General features: G+C 38.1%; 1 long non-coding RNA gene across 1 annotated transcript; it reads right to left on the bottom strand.

Annotated features, from left to right (window-relative positions):
- Positions 1–98: 98 nt before the first annotated feature.
- Positions 99–20,706, bottom strand: LOC126929999 (uncharacterized). The gene is made up of 5 exons (XR_007717416.1): positions 20,622–20,706; positions 19,091–19,231; positions 6,024–6,140; positions 1,789–1,842; positions 99–1,234 (listed from the first exon to the last, which is right to left on the bottom strand). It is a non-coding gene; the product is annotated as an uncharacterized LOC126929999 (long non-coding RNA).
- Between the last annotated feature and the right edge of the window lie 16 nt (positions 20,707–20,722).

The raw sequence follows: 20,722 nt of genomic DNA, 5'->3' as shown, positions 1-20,722 counted from the left end.
CTGCCTTGCTGTCTCTCCAACACTCTTAACATATATGTTTAGTGTATGTATGCATTTATATATACTCAAATATGTACACATATATGTGTATATTGTCCTTTTAAGCTAATTCAGGAATGTTATTTTTAATAAATAAATGCATTTCATTAGCAAATTAGATCATGGTTAATTTATATAGAGTGAAAATTTTGAAGAAGTTGCACTAGATTCTAGATTTAAAGAAACTACGCTCTTTGCAATTAAAGTCACTTCTATAGGATGAATTGTGTCCCCTCATCCAGATTCATATCTTTAAACCCTAACACCCAGTAACTCAGAATGTGACTGTATTTGGAGATAGGCCATGAGGTAATGAGTTAAAATGAGGTCACTGAGGAAGAGTTTATTCCATTCTGACTGGTTTTCTTATAAGAAGTGGAAATTTAGATACACAGAGAGCCACCAGCTGTGCACAGACACACTGTGATGAGGCAGCAAGAGGATGGCCATCTACAAACCAAGGAAGACAAAACCACTCTGCTGGCACTTTGATGTTGGACTACCATCCTCCAGAATGTGAGAAAATAAATTTCCGTTACTTAAGCCACCCAGTCTGCATTACTTTGTTACAGAAGCCTTAGCAAATTTAGAACACAATCACTTACTTTACTATTTAAATGCATGAATGAGGCCTAGCATGGTGGCTTTCACCTGTAATCTCAGCACTTTGGGAGGCTAAGGCAGGTAGGTCATTTGAGTCCAGGAGCTTGAGACCAGCCTGGACAACATGGCAAAACCCTATCTCTACAAAGAAATAAAAAGTTAGCCAGACATGGTGGCACATGCCTGTAGTCCCAGCTACTTGGGAGGTTGAGGCATGAGAATAATTTGAGACCAGGATGTAGAGGTTGCAGTGAGCCATGATCAGGCCATTGGACTCCAGCCTGAGCGACAGAGCAAGACTCTGTTTCAAAAAATAAATAAATAAATAAATAAATAAATAAATAAATAAGGACGAAATTATGTATCTCTAATATGTTTCTAAATATTCTGTCACAAGTTTTCGCTCTCAAAAATTGAAATACAAGAGGGGAAAGTCTATTATTTTTCGAGTACTATGTCTTCACTAATTTCTCTCCTACCTTTGTGCCCTTCATACACTCTTGTCTAAGGTCTTCTGGCACTGTGTGTTTGTGATCCCTTTATAAAATACAGTTCTGAGTATATTCGAGGCATTTCTTATTACTATGGTTTCCTAGAAAAAGCACAAGATAGAGTTAAGATGAGAAGTTTCATTATCGTTAACAAACTTTAGATTGATTTAAAGATCTTTAATGATCTTAAATCATTAAAAATAATTAAAGACCTTCAAGTAAACCTAAAGTTTAACTTAAAGTATAATTTTGGTTATAATCTTTTTTTTAATAAAAATCAAGGCTATAGGGTCCAGGTCAGAGCATTTGAGATTTGAGTTACTAGCCATGATGGATTTTTGCACCCCTCTATGATTACTAATGCATTGCCTTCTCTGCACAACGGTGATGCTACTATCACATAACCAATGTTGAAGCATAACCTGTAGGCAGAAACAACAATTACGATACCTTTGTTCCCACTGAAGAAGGAAAAGTATACTTATATCTACTTAGAGCTGCAAGCAATTTTGTTTGCATTTTGTTTATATATGTTGATATGTGTCTCTATATTTGTGTTGGCATATCAATTAAGAATAGTGTATTCATCCGTTTTCATGCTGCTGATAAAGACATACCTGAGACTGGGGAGAAAAAGAGGTTTAATTGGACTTACAGTTTCACATGGCTGGGGAGGCCTCAGAATCATGGCAGGAGGCGAAATGCACTTCTTACATGGCAGCATGAGAAAACGAGGAAGCAAAAGCAGAAACCCCTGATAAGCCCATCAGATCTCATGAGACTTGCTCACTATCACAAGAATAGCATGGGAAAGACCAGCCCCCATGATTCAATTACCTCCACCTGGGTCCCTCTCAACAACCTGTGGGAATTCTGAGAGATACAATTCAAGTTGAGATTTGGGTGGAGACACAGTCAAACTATATCAGATAGATTAAACCATTTATGAAGTTAGTATCTCAGTATAAGTTCCTTATTCTAAGCCACTGTTCCCTCATCTATAAACTGGGCTAATAAAACACTGTTTCCAAAACCTTGGACAATGGGATTAAATCAGAAAACATGTTCAAAACTCTTGGCAGAGCAGCTCATACATTGCAAGAGGTCAATGAATGATAGCAACTATGAGCTTTTATTGCATAAAGCTCAGACATTGGATTCTTCAAAGGCAGAGACTGTAGTTATCTGGGGAAAGCATCATGCCTGGCATTGCAGACTCTTCATGATGGAAATTCAGCTGGACTGAACTAAAATAGACAAATATTATATTTACACAATGCTGTAAATTTCTGTTACTTTCTAAAAGTGTTTTGATATTGCAAAGAAAAAGAATTATCAAATATTAAGGTATTTAACTGGGTAGGTGAAACAAACTATATTGAGGAATCAAAGTCAGTTCAGGCTTAATTCTATAATCCCAACACTCTTAAACAATATAGAGTCAGTAACCAATTACTCTATTCTAAATAGACATGTTTCACAGAAAATTTAATAATTTTTTTAATATTCCAATTTGTTTTGTTGATCAAAATATTTATCTTTCCATAGTTATTTAGAGTGGATAAATTTGATTTGTGAGTTTTAAAAATTTCAGTTTTTTTTTGAAAAAAGCAAAGCATTTTGTTAATTTTCAACTTTCATGGGTCTGAAATTAGTTCAAAACTCAAAACTGATAGTGGCACGAGTTCACTCAATTTAGCACAAGTGTGTTCTCTCTGTTCCTCTCTGAATGTAACAGATAATTTATCTTTTTTCACATTCAAAAAACTGCAATAATAAATTCAGGATAAGAACGCATCATAAACTCATAAGATTTTCAAAATATCATTTGATCGCATATTTCTCCTTCTTATAGTTTACTCTAACACAGGATTTCTGGAAAAGTATGCCAGACCTATAGAACAGCAAAACAAACAAACAAACAAAAACAAGAAAAAGGTGTAATGGGAAGATCACTAGGATAGGATTCAGGTATTCAGATTCCAGCCCTGACTTCCCTATTTAAAATTACATCATCTCTGGTTAACATCACTAAAGTTCTTTGGATCTCATCCTCCTTTTCTGGAAGGTGAGAATTATGATGTATGCATGCCCTTATCCATTAAAATGTGATTATGCTTTGAAAAATCACAAGCACAATTCAGATATGAGATGATATTCCTGTATGTTGTCTGCTGTGGCATATATTTTTCTCTACAAAAGTAAGTACTAAGTTAATGCCACCAATAGATCTTTCATGAATTTAATAATGTAGCTCTAATATTTACTGCATGCTTATTATGTAGCATTTATTGTCTGCTTAAGAATTAGGGACCTTAAATACATTAAGACTTAATCTTCGAAATGCCACTACTATAGAAGTTCATTGTTATCCTCATTTGAGAGAACAAAAACCACTAGGAACATTAGTTCTGTATGTTTTGTCCCCATGTGCAGAAAAATGTTCTAGAATGGAACAATGAAGCATTACTATTTCCATTTAAGAGACGAAGCCTCTGAGACATAGGGGTTAATTTGGCCAAAGTCAAACAGAAGGTTACAGTCACACAGAGGCCCCAATACTACTGTCAGGCAAGTACTGGGAGTTAAGAAGCTGCCATGAATTTCCCAGGTAGAAAGTGGTAGAGCCAGGCCTTAAACTGAGGTCTGTGTATCACAAAGCTGATGTTATTTCTACTGTGGCACCGTGTGAAACGATCTATGTTAGACATGCAAAGTGCTACCTCCTTTCATTTAATAAGCCATTGTAAAATAATCGTATTGTGTTTTACAACTTCCTTGTTCACTTTCTCCTCCCTCCTTGGCTAGAAAGCTCTTTCTCTCTTCTTCTAACTGATTTAACTGGTCTCCAAAAGTCAAACTGGCTTTTTTTATTTATTTTTTCCAGAGAGGAAGATTTATGTACCATTATCTATTTTTTTTTTCCAGCCCTGCTTAGAGTTCAAGGATTTCTTCCTTAACAATGCTAGATCTTTGATGCATTAGATTTAAGAGGAAAGTTTCAGTGCAAAGATAAATTGACGAAAAACTTTTCATTGAAGTTCAAACAGAAAAACTTTGTACCATAGCAAATAATCCAGATTTTAGCCAACTCTCTTTGTTCACAATGTCCTACGGTGTAGGCTATTTTTTAGTGAACCTTCTCTCCAGGAATCCTTCTTTCTTCAAATACCTTTTTTAGGTTCACTGTTAGTGCTTTAATACCTTGACTACCTATTTCTGCTCAGCGCAAACTTTTTAGTTTCTCTTTTTCTAGTTAACACCATTGGAAATCAGATGAAAGGCAGCTTCTCACTTTGCACTGATAGTTGATCAAGATAAGCCAACACAAAGGTTACAGAGACGATATTGTTCAAGTTATACTAAGGTCGGTAACCAGTAACCCAATAACGGAGATTAGGGGGAAAATCAGTACAGATAATCTTCAGCTTCCAATGTCTGCACCAAAAAGGTCCAGTGCTAGCCTAACTATTTCCTTTACTCTACATAAAGGAACCTCGTTCTGCTTTCGGAGCCCTTCATTGTCATGAAATCAGTCATCGAATCAAAGTCCCTAAGGACATTTTCCACGCTGTAAGTACTTCTTTGAAAGGTGTCTAATTATCCTGTAGTCTGGGTAGCTATCCAGCATGCCCTAGGATGAGACAAGTTACTTTTTTACCTTTTGACTACATAAGGAAACTCTGCAATGTAAATACTATGCTGTATTATCAGAAATGTTTAACTGCCTTCCTAGCCCATAAATGTTCCCATTTAACAACAAAGTACTATTAAGGGATACACTAAAATATTATGGTTAAAAGAATGGATTTTTAGAGTCACTCAAATACCAACTGAATCCCAAATTGGCCACTTTCTAGCTCTGTGACCTAGAGTAGTCACTTAAGTACCCTTGTGACTTAGTTTCCTCATCTGCAAAACAGGGTAATTTTACCCATCTCATAGATGGATTTGATCATCTTATTTCCCTTTCTCTAAATAATGACAACGATAAGCACCACATTATTCACAGTGAGCTTACCAAAATCAAAACCAAAACAAACAACAACAGCATTCTTAGCAGTGTTGTGAGGACTACTGTAGAGCACACCTTTTCGGTGCAGACATTGGAAGCTGAAGATTCAACAATGTATGGAAAGTACTTAGTGCTTGGTAAATGCTCCCTAAACAATTATGAACTGATCTTAAGTCTATTTACTATGCATAATTCTTAGGTTATTTACGGTATATTATTTGGCTACCAGACCATAGAGAAAGCAAATCATAGATCAAATTCTCTCACAAATGTAGACATGACTAACCAATACATTGACAAGTGGACACAAGTCAGGTCATACAAAATATTATTTAAAGCTTGAGTAAGTCCCAGTTCTTGGTACAGTTAAGTGCTCCCTTTAACATCTGAAGTGAAAAATTCACTCAACGCAAACATATCCTTAGAGTTTCTCTCAGTCAATGGCTAGAACCAGTTTGTTTAGGGCTCACGTCCTTAGCATCACTTTTATTGCTACAAGCTTCAGGCCTCCCTGGATTCTTATACCCTGGTCATGTTTATGTCTCTAAAAGAAGTTTAACCAATCCACATATTCTTAAGAACTTTAATCTTACCAATTAGAGCTCTCTTTTTACATTAATGATGCTGATCAGTCAGTCACTATTTTCACCTCTAAAAAACCATTTTCCCATATAGCATGCTATTCATGAATAATATCTATTAATAACATTCTTATTTTGAATATATTTCCAACATCTATGGATAAGCTACATATGGGTAATATAAGTGCTTGCATTAGTACCTGCTAAAGCATTGTATTAATACGTTCTTATGCTGCTAATAAAGACATACCCGAGACTGGCAATTTATAAAGGAAAGAGGTTTAATTGACTCACAGTTCAGCATGGCTGGGAGGCTTCAGGAAACTTACAATCATGGTGGAAGGGAAAGCAAACATGTCATTCTTCACACGATGGCAGCAAGGAAAAGTGCCCAGCAACAGGAAAAAGCCCCTAATAAAACCATCAGATCTCGTGAGAAGTCACTCAATATCATGATAATAGCAGCATGGGGGTAACTGACCCCATGGCTCTATTACCTCCCATTGGGTCCCTCCCACAACACGTGAGGATTATGGGGACTACAATTCAAGATGAGATTTTGGTGGGAACACAGTCAAACCATATCAAGCATGGAACTCTCATTAGAAAGCCTGCTTGTCAGCTGTGGACTGAAATTCTTGAATAGAATGCTCTTAGCATGTGGGATGTAGGCCTCACTCAAATAGCAAACACACAATACCACACTGCATATTTTAAGGTAAATGAAAGCTATCATGACATTAATCAATCCAATTTAAGAATGCATTTTTGCTTTTTTTTTTTTTTTTTTAGATGGAGTCTTGCTCTGTCACCAAGGCTATAGTGCAGTGGCACAGTCTCGGCTCACTGCAACCTCCGCCTCCCAGGTTCAAGCAATTCTCCTGCCTCAGCCTCCCAAGAAGCTGGGACTACAGGTGCATGCCACCATACCCGGTTGATTTTTTTTTTTTTTTTTTGTATTTTTAGTAGAGATGGGGTTTCACCATGTTAGCCAGGATGGTCTCGATCTCCTGACCTCATGATCCACCTGCCTCGGCCTCCCAAAGTGCTGGGATTAGAGGCATGAGCCACTGTGCCTGGCGAAGAATGCATTTTTAAATAAACTATAAAGGAAACATATTTAAAAATTCAGAGGTTATGACAATGAACATCTTGTTTAACCTGTGTCTCACCTTGGGTATAGTTTTCAGAATAAGAAAGTTAGTGTCTGGCATTTGCCAACAACAACAACAACAAAAAAACAGGTAGGTGAGGGCGAGTAGTGTATGTGGCCAAGGATGACAATGCCTGGGGCTTACTAACCAGTCTAAGTTTGGATATCTAAATTCCAAAAGCCATCTCTACCCTCAAGGCCTCTGGAAAATAGGTTGAAAACTGATTAAGATCCCCATAACCTGTGAAGATGGGGGCCATTGCAAACAGTCAGTTTCTAGCTGAGAGAAAACTCAGACAACAATGTACATTGTTAACAAATGTATTTTATGCAAACTTGATAAGTGGTCTGATGACGTTGAAAGGAGACACGAAAAATCTACAACTTGTCTAAGTTGTACATCACCCCCCCCCAAAAAAAAAGAAAAGAAAAGAAATATTACAATGCCTGTTTCGGACTGTGGAACCCAAAATGGTAAAAGTTATCTGTTCCCTAGTTGCCTTAATGTCAAATTCATTCCTTATCCACCCCAACCCCCAAAAAGGCAGAAAGAAGAAAGAAAGTCCCTAATGTCTGATAGCTTCTCAGTATTCCCTGTTTATAGTTTTCATAGGAAAAGACACCATGGGAGTTGCATTGCATCTTGTGACAGAACTTTCCAAAACATTACTTTTGTCTATATACCTCACCCTTTATTAACTTTGTCGTTCCAAGAGTGATGCAAAACAAACTTGTAAATTAAGAAATAAGCCATACTCCAGGAACTTCTCATTAAAATGATTCACTAGAGGACACATGTTTCAAAAGTAGAATATGAAAAACAACATTGCCACAGGTGAAGCCACAAATCTTTTTAAAAATCAAATAACCAAAAAGAATAACATTGCTACCAAAACCACCAACCCAAACTAATTTATCTAGTACAAATAAAGGTTATTAGACATAGAAAAAGTCACAAACTAAAATATGCAAAATGTACAGTTATATGATAGATTTTTAAGTGTTTATGAAGAAGAGGGACCTATGGTAAAATTTATTAAAATTGTGGTATTACATTATATTTGAGCATCTAAAATGTATGCATTCAACAGCCTCCTATATTCTGGGAATATAGAATATAAAAAAGTATATTCATAGAAATACACATCACTTAGAAAATCAATTCTACCTTTTCTTTTTCTCTAGAAATTCCTTTCTGAATAATCTTAAAATCATTGCCTCCTTAACAATGAGTCACTCTACTATAAACAACACTAGAATATTTACTCTTTGATCTTGATTCCTTGGAAGTACTGCTTCCGGACTAACCAGAAGGTTTTGCATAAGTCAAGTCTGAAGATGTGGGTTCTACTCCTCATTCTATCATAAATTAGCCCCTCTGTAACCTCAATTTCATCACCTGCAGATTAACTGTGTAAATTACATTTTAGCAAAATTTTCTTTTAGTTTTATAACCTGTGTTCATGAAATAACTCACAAACTCATAGTTCCTAAAAATCTCTAAATTTTCTCTAGTTTCTAAATTTTGAGTCACAAATATTTATATTAATAAAACTTTTAATTGCAAAAAAAGAATACACATATAGGACTTTTATCAAGACTTGATAAATGTTCTCTAGAATGTTCCCATCACATTTCTACAACTCGTTTTACTATTTCACTCAACACATTTTGAGCAACAGCCTCTCCTTCACTGAGTGGAGGCTCATGTACTACAAATTAATTTTCCTGTTAATAGTAAACCTAAGATTGTAAGGAATGAGCAACCACTCTGCTTCAAAGAGAAAGTGATATTTGAACCAGGCTTTGAATGATGAATAGGAGATTTCAGGCAAAAAATGGAGGAAAAGCTACTCCATGTTAAAGGAACAATGTGAGCAGAGGCACAAAGGTGTCAAAGAGAAAATGTTGTTTCCTGAATTTTTAATGATTGCCATTCTAACTGGTGTGAGATGGTAGCTCATTGTGGTTTTGATTTGCATTTATCTGATGGCAAGTGATGATGAGCATTTTTTCACGTGTCTGTTGGCTGCATAAATGTCTTCTTTTGAGAAGTGTCTGTTCATATCCTTTGCCCACTTTTTGATGGGGTTGTTTTTTTTTCTGGTAAATTTGTTTGAGTTCTTTGTAGGTTCTAGATATAAGGCCTTTGTCAGATGAGTAGATCACAAAAATTTTCTCCCATTCTGTAGGTTGTCTGTTCACTCTGATGGTAGTGTCTTTTGCTGTGCAGAAGCTCTTTAGTTTAATTAGATCCTATTTGTCAATTTTGGCTTTTGTTGCCATTGCTTTTGGTGTTTTAAACATGAAGTCCTTGCCCATGCCTATGTCCTGAAAGGTATTGCCTAGGTTTTCTTCTAGGGTTTTTATGGTTTTAGGTTTAACATTTAAGTCTCTAATCCATTTCGAATTAATTTTTGTATAAGGTGTAAGGAAGGGATCCAGTTTCAGCTTTCTACATATGGCTAGCCAGTTTTCCCAGCATGATTTATTAAATAGGGAATCCTTTCCCCATTTCTTGTTTTTGTCAGGTTTGTCAAAGATCAGATGGTTGTAGATGTGTGGTATTATTTCTGAGGGCTCCGTTGTGTTCCATTGGTCTATATATGTATATATGTTTTGGTACCAGTATCATGCTGTTTTGGTTACTGTTGCCTTGTAGTATAGTTTGAAGTCAGGTAGCATGATGTCTCCAGCTTTGTTCTTTGGCTTAGGATTGTCTTGGCAACGTGGGCGCTTTTTGTGGTTCCATATGAACTTTAAAGTAGTTTTTTCCAATTCTGTGAAGAAAGTCATTGGTAGCTTAATGGGGATGGCATTGAATCTATAAATTACCTTAGGCAGAATGGCCATTTTCACGAAACTGATTCTTCCTATCCATGAACATGGAATGTTCTTCCATCTGTTTGTGTCCTCTTTTATTTCATTGAGCAGTGGTTTGTAGTTCTCCTTGAAGAGGTCCTTCACATCCCCTGTAAGTTGGATTCCTAGGTATTTTATTCTCTTTGAAGCAATCGTGAATGGGAGTTCACTCATGATTTGGCTCTCTGTTTGTCTATTATTGGTGTATAAGAATGCTTGTGATTTGTGCACATTGATTTTGTATCCTGAGACTTTGCTGAAGTTGCTTATCAGCTTAAGGAGATTTTGGGCTGAGACGATGGAGGTGCTAGAGAGGATGTGGAGAAATAGGAACACTTTTACACTGTTGGTGGGATTGTAAACTAGTTCAACCATTGTTGAAGATAGTGTGGTGAATCCTCAAGGATCTTGAACTAGAAACACCATTTGACCTAGCCATCCCATTTCTGGATATACACCCAAAGGATTATAAATCATGCTGCTATAAAGGCACATGCACATGTATGTTTATTGTGGCACTATTCACAATAGTAAAGACTTGGAAGCAACCCATATGTCCTTCAATGACAGACTGGATTAAGAAAATGTGGCACATATACACTATGGAATACTATGCAGCCATAAAAAAGATGAGTTCATATCCTTTGTAAGCGCATGGATGCAGCTGGAAACCATCATTCTCAGCAAACTATCACAAGAACAGAAAACCAAACACCACATGTTCTCACTCATAGGTGGGAATTGAACAATGAGAACACTTGGACAGAGGAAGGGGAACATCATACACCAGGGCCTGTTGTGGGGTGGGGAGACTGGGGAGGGATAGCATTAGGAGATATACCTAATGTAAATGACAAGTTAATAGGTGCAGCACACAAACATGGCACATGTATACATATGTAACAAACCTGCACGTTGTGCACATGTACCCGAGAACATAAAATATACTAAAAAAATTAAATATAGACATAATATGCAACCTAGACATCTCATTCTTATATATTTACCCAAAAGAAATGGATAACTATATGTCCAATGAAAGATTTGTACAAAAAAAAAAAAAAGGAGAAAATGTTGAGAAGATCAATATGGTTATTTGGAAGGAAGTGGATAACAGTTGAACATAGAGAACTATAAATATTGTGGCCAAATTGTAAGGAGCCCTGGATTTTATTCTCTAGGTACGAAGGGTAAAAATACCATGATAGACAGAAAAGTGGCATGACCAGATTTTTACACATGCAGCTGTAACTTTGACAGCAATGTTGAAATGGACTTTAGTAATAGAAGACCAAGGATAGGAAGACCACTGGTGAATAGTTTACGTGAGATTCAGGAGGCTCTCAAGTAGGGCAGTGACAAAGGAAATGAATAATATGTTTTGGAGGAAATTATTAAACACTAAAATAGTAAGTTAGAGAAAGTTGGTTATTATTTAAATATTAATTGTTAATCATGTGCTTTGAAGGAAATAGTGTCATCTGGAAGTATTAACAAATATTTACCGAGCAAGGGGATTAATGAATAAATAATTGAAGTTCTCTCTGCAAAGCTGAATTTGTACTTTTGAAATATGCCAGAAATCCTATCTCTAAGATCCACTGGATTTATTTTCCCTCAAGTTGCTACTAGAATATGTAAATAAGTTTATCCCTTTAGATGCTCTTGGTAATCTCGTTTTCTCATTGGATCATGATAGCCAATACTGTAATGAGCATTTTAGCTTCAAAATACATTAAACATTTTCTTTTCTTTTCTAATTTCAAAAGTTTTAGGGGAATAAGTGTTTTTTGGTTACATGGGTAAGTTCTTTGGTGGTAATTTCTGAGATTTTGGTGCACCTACCCTGGAGCAGTGTACCCTGTACCCAATGTGTAGTCTTTTATTTCTCACCCCTCATCCACTCTTGTCTCCAAGTCCCTAAAGTTTATTACATCATTCTATGGCTTTGCACTCTCATAGCTTAGACCCCACTTGTAAATGAGAACATACAATACTTGGTTTTCCATTCTTGAGTTATTTCACTTATAATAACGGTCTCCAACTCTATCCAGGTTGCTGCAAATGCCATTATTTCATTTTTTAGGCCTGAGCAGTATTCCATGATGTACATATAACACATTTTCTTTATCTACTCATTGGTTGATGGGCATTTAGGCTGGTTCCATACTTTTGCAATTGCTAATTGTGCTGCTATAAACATGCATATGCAAATGTCCTGTGAGTAGATACCCAGTAGTGAGATTGCTGGATCAGATGGTTATTTTGCTCTTCATTCTTTAAGGAAACTCCATAGTGTTTTCCATAGCAGTTGTACTACTTTACACTTCCACCGGCAGTGTAGTGTTCCCTTTTCATGATATCCACACCAACATCTATTATGTTTTGATTATTTTAGCTATGGCCATTCTTGCAGGAGAAAGGTGGTATCTCATGGCTTTAATTTTCATTTTCATGTTAATTAGTGATATTGAACATTTTTCATATGTTTGTTGGCAAGTTGTATCTCTTCTTTTGAGAATTGTCTTTTTCTTCTTTCCTTTTTCTCCTTTCCCCCTAGGCTCCACATGTAACCTTGAAGCATACTGCAGAAACCTTCTTTTTTTCTCCTTAGTTTTAAAATATAGCCTTGAAGTCTTCTTTGGAACACTATGTCCCTCTCTCACCACACACTTCCTTGATACTATGAACATTTATCTAACTGTGTACTTGTTAAACTTACCCCATGCACACTTACAAGTTGTGCTTTCTTAGAAGTTCCAGAAGCTAATTTTGAGACAGACCAAGCATGAAGACCCAGACACAAAATTCCAGAGATTACCTCAAGGTAGTTAGTCAACAACCTTGTTGAGATGATGCCAGCCCACACTCTAGGCTAACCGTAACTCAAGATAGCCACTGGTACAAGACACACAGACCTTGTACCCAGTGCCACTCAAGCATGCCTCCCATTCAAAGTTCCCTTTTTAAGCCCCTCTCCCCAGCCTAAAGTTTGAAATGGTTTTAAGGCACTAGCCTTGGCCATTTCCTCACTGCAAGCCCTGGAATAAAGTAATTTTCCTTTCACTGCACTTCGTTCTTGTTACAAGCAGTGAGCAGCTGAGCTTGCTTCTTGATTATTTGATACATATGGAGTATAATTGCTTATCCATATAATAATTATCTCCAGGGACACTCATGCTTTTTTTATTTTTTGTCAAACAAATTCCATTTAATATGTAATCAATGTTTATTGATAAGACTAAACAGAACATTCTGAGTTAATATGAATATTTCTAGAGTTTCACAAGAGAGGTAAACAAAAATTTCTAAGATGTGTTATTATACAAGCTCAACGTTTCTCAGGAATGTAATTATTTACTGTTGATTTTTAAATTGATCATACAACTAATTTTTAGGCATAGTATTAAGGGGGAAAAAAGACAACCACCAACAATGTAAGTATTTGCTATCTGATATGGTTTGGATGTTTTGTCCCTTGTAAATCTCATGTTGAACTATGATTCCCAGTGTTGGAGGTGGGGTCTGGTAGGAGGTGATTGGATTATCTGATGGATCCCAAATGAATGGTTTAGCACCATCTCCTTGGTGATGAGTGAGTTCTTGCTCAATTAATTCATGCAAGATATGGCTGTTTAAAAGTCTGGGAGCTCCTTCTACTTGCTTGGTTGGTCTCTCTTGCTATGTGATACATCTGTTTCCCTTAACCTTTCACCATTATTGCAAGCTTCCTGAGTCCTCACAAGAAGCAGATTTCAGTACCACATTTCCTGTACATTCTGCAGAACTCTGAGCCAATTAAACCTCTTTTTATTTATATAAGCTACATAGTATCAGGTATTCCCTTATAGTAACACAGACTAACACAGAAAATTTCTACTAGGGAGTGGGATTTTGCTATCAAGATACTTGAAAATGTGGAAGTAGCTTTGGAACTGGTAACAGAAAAAGGTTGGAAGAATTTGGAGCACTCAGAAGATGGGAAGATAAGGGAAAATATGGAACTTCTTTGAGAGTGGTTAAATGGTAGTGACCAAAACACTGATAGAAATATGAATAGTGAAGGCCAGGCTGAGGAGTCTCAGGTGGAAATGAGGAAATTATTGGGAACTGGAGTGAAGGTCACCCATGTTATGCCCTATCAAAGAAATTGGCTGCTTTGCCTTCATGCCCTAGAGATTTGTAGAATGTTGAATCGAAGAGTCATGACTTAGGATATATGGTGGAAGAAATTTCCAAGCAGCAAGTGTTCAAGATGTAGCCTGACTGCTTCTAACAATCTATACTCAGATGCAGGAGCAAAGAAAGAACTTAAAGTTGGAACTTATATTTAAAAGGGAAGTAGAGCCAAAAAAGTTTGGAAATTTTGCAGCTTGTCCATGTGATAGAACAGGAAAAGTCATTTTCAGGAGATAACACAAGCAGGCTTTGGAGTGGCCATTTGCTAGAGAGATTAGCCTAACTAAAAAGGAACCAAGAGCTAATATCCAAGATATTGAGAAAAAAGCCTCAAAGTCATTTCAGAAGTATCTGAGGAAGTCCCTCCCATCATAAGCCCAGAAGCCTAAGAAAAACAAATGGATTTGGAGGCCTAGTCATGGGCCCGACTGCCCTGTGTAACCTCAGGTCACTGCTTCCCACATTCTGGTTGCTCTGGCTCTGGACTTGGCTCAAAGGGCCCCAGACACTGCTTTGGAGACCATAAGCCACTGTAAGCCTTGGTCGCTTTCATGTGGTGTTAAGCCTTCAGGTGCATGGAATGCAAGAGTGAAGGAGGCTTGGCAGCTCCCTCCTAGATTTCAGAGAACATGCAAGAAAGCCTGTGTGACCAGGCAGAAGCCTGCTGCAAGGGTGAAGCCCTCACAGGACGCCTTTACTAGAGCAGTGTAGAGGAAAAATGTAGGGTTGAAGACCCTAAACAGATCCCCCACTAGGTCACTGCCTAGTGGAGCTGTGGGAAAGAGGCCACCATCCTCCAGATCCAAGAATGGTAGATCTACAAGCAGCTTGCATCCTGAACCTGCAAAGCCTCAGGCACTCAACTCCAACTCACGAGAGCATGCACAGGGGCTGCACCCACAAAGCTACAGGGGCAGAACTATCCAAGACCTTGGGAGTCCTTGCACCAGTGTGCCATGGATGTGGATCATGGAGTCAAAGAAGATCATTTTGGAGCCTTCAGATTGAATTACTGCTCTGCTGGGCCTTGCATTGGACCTGTAGCTCCTTTCTTTCGGCCAATTTCTCCCTGTTGGAATGGTAACATATGCCCAATGCCTGTATTATTTATTGTTGCATCTTGGGAGTAAATTACTTATTTTTTATCTTATAGGCTGATAGGTGGAAGGAACTCATCTCCAGATGAGACTTTGGACTTGGGACTTAGAACTTAGGAGTTTACACTTTGGGGGACTATTGTGAAAGCATGCTTGTGTTTAGAAATGAGAGAAGAACATGAGATTTGGGCGGCTGAAAGCAGAACTGTACGATTTCTCATAATCCCCCCCCCAAATCTCATGTTGAAATGTAATTCCCATTGTGGGAGGTGGGACCTGATAGGAGGTGATTAGATCATGGGGGTGGACCCCCCATGAATAGTTTAGCACCATGTCTTTGGTAATGAGTGAGTTCTTGCTCAGTTAGTTCATGAAAGATCTGGTTGTTTAAGATCTGAGACTTCCTCCCCCACTCACTCTGTTGTGCTGTCTCCTGCCACCTGACACACCTGCTTCCGCTTTACCCTCCTCCAGGATTGTAAGCTTCCTAAGGCCTCACCAGAAGCAAATGTCAGCACCATCCTTCCTGTACATCCTGCAGAACTGTGAACCAAATAAACCTCTTTTCTTTAAAAATTACCCAGTCTTAGGCATCTCTTTATATTAATGGAAATGAACTAATACACTATCCTTGGCAATACTGCTAATCCTTATTACATAATCAAGAACAATCCTGAACTAGACAAATGAGTCTGATGTTGTTTTCTGAATACTAGAAAAAAATATATTATTCAAAGAATACTCTGTGAACTTATTATGTATTTCATCATTATCAAGGCTGGTAAAATCACACGTCTTCACATAGGCAAAGAGAACTTTACATTCTTATAGTTTGGAAACTCCATAGGAAGGAAATAGCCTTCCCCATTAGCTCTAGCAGAAAAGTCCCACAGTGGATTCTGATTGGCCCACCTCATGTGATGTACCCATTCCTCAACCAATCAGGACTGGACAGATCAGGGAACTAAGCCTATCTCCTATAGTGGAGGGAGGTGGGAAAACAGAACCATGTGAATGACAGTCTCTCCTGAAAGATACGGAATAGTCTGAATTCTCTAAGGAAAATGAGTACTAATAATGGAAGAAGAATGACAGAAAAGTGTGCTAAGCAAATTAAAAAAAAAAAAAAAAAAAGTCCAAGCTAGGCACGGTGGCTCACGCATGTAATCCCAGCACTTTGGGAGGCCGAGGTGGGCGGATCACCTGAGGTCAGGAGTTCGAGACCAGTCTGACCAACATGGAGAAACCCCGTCTCTACTAAAAATACAAAAATTAGTTGGGCATGGTGGCACATGCCTGTAATCCCAGCTACTCGGGAGGCTGAGGCAGGAGAATCACTTGAACCTGGGAGGTGGAGGTTGCATGAGCCAAGATCATGCCATTGCACTCCAGACTGGGCAACAAGAGTGAGACTCTGTCCTCCTCCACTCCCCCCCCAAAAAAATTTCTAACCATAGTCCATATGTCTAGGTTAGATAATGGTTTTCCCACTTATCAACTGAGGGATCTTGAGCAAATCACTGTACTTCCTTGATCCTGTTTCCTTATTTATCAAGTAGAAAAGTTTAAAATTACCTGTCTTACGTGATTGTCATAAGAAGTTATTGACAGAATATAAACTAAGGACTTAGACCAATTCCTGGCTTATATGTGGCAACAGCAACCTAATTGACCAATATTTAAGGGATTCACTCTGTTCTTTTCCCTGTGAAAGATATTGACAATAAAATAATGAGCAAGGGCAGTCATAATGACTTTAACCAAATAGTCAAACAAATATAAAACTACAGTTGTTTTGTAAAAAATAGGTAGTTCATGCTTGACTTTATAAGAGGAGAATTGACCAAAGCAAAGAGATCAGCGAAAGCCTGCCTGAGGAAGGAAACATAGGGAATACTGAGTTGAGACCTAAATGACAAGTGCGTACTTACTAGGCGCAATGATAGGGTGAAACAAAGTGGTCCAAATGGAGGCAGAAAGAAGGGTATTTGCAAATGGTCTGAGGTGAGAATTATGAGGACAGAAGAGCCTTGACCCTGGAAAAAGGGGATCACGTAATGAATTGACCTTGGAGAGGGAGGGAGAGGCAAGATCCTGGAGGCCCTGAAGGCTTTGGTAAGGTGTTAACTTCTTTATTCCAAGAGCAATGGCAAGCCACCAAAGAGCTTTCAGCAGAGGAAATTTCATAATCAAAGAGAAAGCATTCTTCTCCTTTTCCCCCTCCTCCAGTCACCCAAAGACAGATACAGAGAGCCTGCCTCTGGTCTGGCTTGGTCAGGCAATAAGTTTCAGTTTGTGAGAGCCATTTTTTAAAAGAAAAATATTGACAACAATATGTGTGTCTAAAAGATGATATCCACAAAATAGTGAATGAACAAGAGATATTTCATATGCACAAAGCAAGATAAGACTTATTTGGTAAATTACACCTGCCTCTTAACAACAAAAATGATAAAGCTCAGGAAAAAAGCTTTTCAAAATTGGATTAATCAATAATAGCATGACTGACAAAGAGTATTGAAAGTATTCAAGCAAAAATTAGATAATTATGAAATACCTTTCTACCCAGTGCGTTAAATGTTGAACTCCCTGAGCTGTACAATGGTAGCCTGCTATTTCCATAAGAAAACATACCCCATGCCTCCTATCTACCTGGAACATAGCCCTGCCTCTTGTTCAGTTTAAAGTAACTCCTTGGTTTTTCTTCTGCCAATCAACTGAATGCTGGCCTGCATCCCCTATCAAAAGCCAGTCTTAAGGAGAGATCTCAGTCATTCTGACCCATTTGCGACTTCCATATAAGCCTACCCAAAATCTTTCATTTGCATATTAGCTCTTTCTAATCTCTTGGATATTTGCTTTGACATTCTCTTGATTTAATTTCAAGTAACATTACTACAAAACAAAATTGTAATGCAGCAGTATGAGGGAAGCAGAAGATACTTCTGTTCTGGATGAGAAAGTCAGTGATATCAATGAAGCTAGAACTAGGGAATGGTGGAGGTGGGAGGAGACAGAGAGAACTGAGAGGGAAAAGAACGGAAAGAGGGAGGAACAGAGAGGAGAATGAGAATGCATTGCAGGAGATGAATGTAGCATGTATTACTGAGCTGAATGAAAAGAAATTGAACTGAATTTCTGTTAGGAACACTGCCTGGTTTCTTTAAACCTGGTCCAACGAATCAGTCCATTCCTTCTTATTGGTCTCATAAAAGCCGTATGGTTAGATCTACGATTCACAGGCTTCAGTAACTCTCATACGATTTTGATTATTTTTGTCATATCTGTCCTCCTTTAGTACTACTTGTTATTTACTTAATGTTATACATTAAAGTGAGTTTATATTGACACTAATTTTTTTTTTTTCCTTGGGGGGAAAATGGTGGTAAAAGGGTACACAGTTTTAGTTAGACAGGATGAGTAGGTTTTGGAGATTTATTGTACAGCAATGATAACTACAGTTAATGTACTGTATACAGTTAACCCTTGAACAACACAGGTTTGAATTGTGTGGCCTACTTATATGCAATTTTTTTTTTCAAACTCAGATAGAAAATACAGGATTCTAGAGATGTAAAACCCATGTATAAGCAGGGCTGACTTTTGTGTCGGCAGGTTCTGCAGGGCTGACTGTGGGTCTTGAATATATGCAGATTTTGGTATACCTGAAAGGTCCAGGAATCAATCCCCTGAATATACTGAGGTACTTCAAAACTACAAAGAGTAGATGTTAAATATTCTCATCTCCCAAAAATGATGAGTATGTGAGGTGATGGATATGTTATTTGGCCTGATTTAATAATTTCACAATGTATACATAAGCAGAACATCACATTGTACATGGTAAATAGATACTATTTTTGTCAAATATAACTTAATAAAGCTGCAGAAAAAATAAAATGCTACACTTTAAAATAATCTTAAAGAGGCCAGGCGCGGTGACTCATGCCTGTAATCTCAGCATTTTGGAAGGCCGAGGCAGGCGGATCACCTGAGGTCAGGAGTTCGAGACCAGCCTGGCCAACATTGTGAAACCCCATCTCTACTAAAAACAATTACAAAAAAATTACCTGGGCGTGGTGGTGGGCGCCTGTCATCCCAGCTACTTGAGAGGCTAAGGCGGAGAATCACTTGAACCCGGTAGGCAAAGGTTGCAGTGAGCCGAGATTGCGTCATTGCACTTCAGCCTGGGAGACAGAGAGAGACTCCATCTAAAAAATACAAAATAAAAAAAAATCTTAAAGAGAAAGAAAACAATCATTTGCAATGCCTTCAGTATCCAAATTAAGCAGCTCATTTTGATATTTGATATATTTGTACTAAGAGTACCTAATGTATAAAAATCTTTCTAAGCAACTATCAACTTGGAATCATGATTGATGTGCTGTCTATACATATTTTTTCTAACCTGCGAAAGTGAGAACGCAGTCCCCCACTAAATTATGCAGTCAAGTTTCCCACATTTGGGGAAATCACAGAGGTCAGCACATCCGGAGTGAAATAAATAAGCTTCGCCCTGATTACAGGTTTGGCATATTCGTGTTTAACAAATGCACCTGAACTAATTAAAGCAAATTTGGAATCCTACTCTATTATTAAAATAACTAATTCCTAAACTCATACATCATTCCTTCTTTTAAAGATCACTGATGTTAATGTTCAGCTAATATTTTCTTTTAAAAAATTAATGACATGCTTTGGAATGTTCTCCAGTTATACAAACAAAAACAGACACATTTTGGAAAATCAATAAAATATTTGTTTTAAGTATTTTTTAAGACTGTACAGCTGGAGCTCCAGGTTTAAATTAGAGCTCTGCCATTAACTAGATATGGTTGGTCAAGAAAATTAACCTTGTATTTAATCGTCCATAAAATGGGAATAAAATAATAAGATCTATACTAATAGATTTGATGAAAGAATTTAATGAGATAATCTATGCGAAGTTCTTAGTCTGGCACCTGGTACATGAATAAGTGCATCACATAATGATGTTAGCTATTATTACTGTGGTGGCATTATCTTTCCGTTCAAAAAAGTACAACTTTCAAAGCTTTGCTGTGTTGGTGACCTGTAGTTTAATAATCTATCGCTTCTCTTTCAATCTTAATTTCCAAAGACATAGTAACAAACCATTCCGAATGAAGCATCTCCCCTCGCAAAACTTAACCTTGAGTCGACAATTCTTGTAATTATTAAATATTCATTCACTAAAGTAATTGTTTTAAAAAAAAAAAAAAATAGAGGTGATAGGACAATGGCCTAACTACAGATCACAATTAAACTTTATTTCTCTAAGGCAGGCAGGGTGAATTCTTTGCTCTGAACCTCCCCGACTCCTCTCCCTCTCCGACTCTATAAAAGAGGGAGCTCCGAGCCCTCTCTGGCGCACGAGGTTATTTCGTCTGTCCCCAGGCGTGCCAGGTGAGCCCCGTCGGATCCGGGAGGGTGAGCTGGGACTCGTCGCGAGCAGTAGCTGCAGGGTACCAAGCTTCGACCTCTGCGTCCCCGCGCCTTCGCGGCCTCCCGCCGGTGCAGGTCCGGGGCCCCCAGGCGAGGGGACGAGGTTGGCCTAATCTGCCCAACTTCTGGGCCATTTACCGTGCTCTGGCCGCCTTCCCGATTCTTCCCTCCGCGCCCTTGCCTGCTTCTCGCCTACCCGGGGCTCCGGAAGGGAAGGAGGCGTGTCCGGAGCAGGCGGG

The sequence above is a fragment of the Macaca thibetana genome, chromosome 11 (genome assembly GCF_024542745.1).
Source record: "Macaca thibetana thibetana isolate TM-01 chromosome 11, ASM2454274v1, whole genome shotgun sequence".
In the NCBI taxonomy this organism is placed as follows: Eukaryota; Metazoa; Chordata; class Mammalia; order Primates; family Cercopithecidae; genus Macaca; species Macaca thibetana.
Note: the sequence above shows the minus strand (reverse complement) of the source record. Positions and strands in the feature narration are given on the sequence as shown.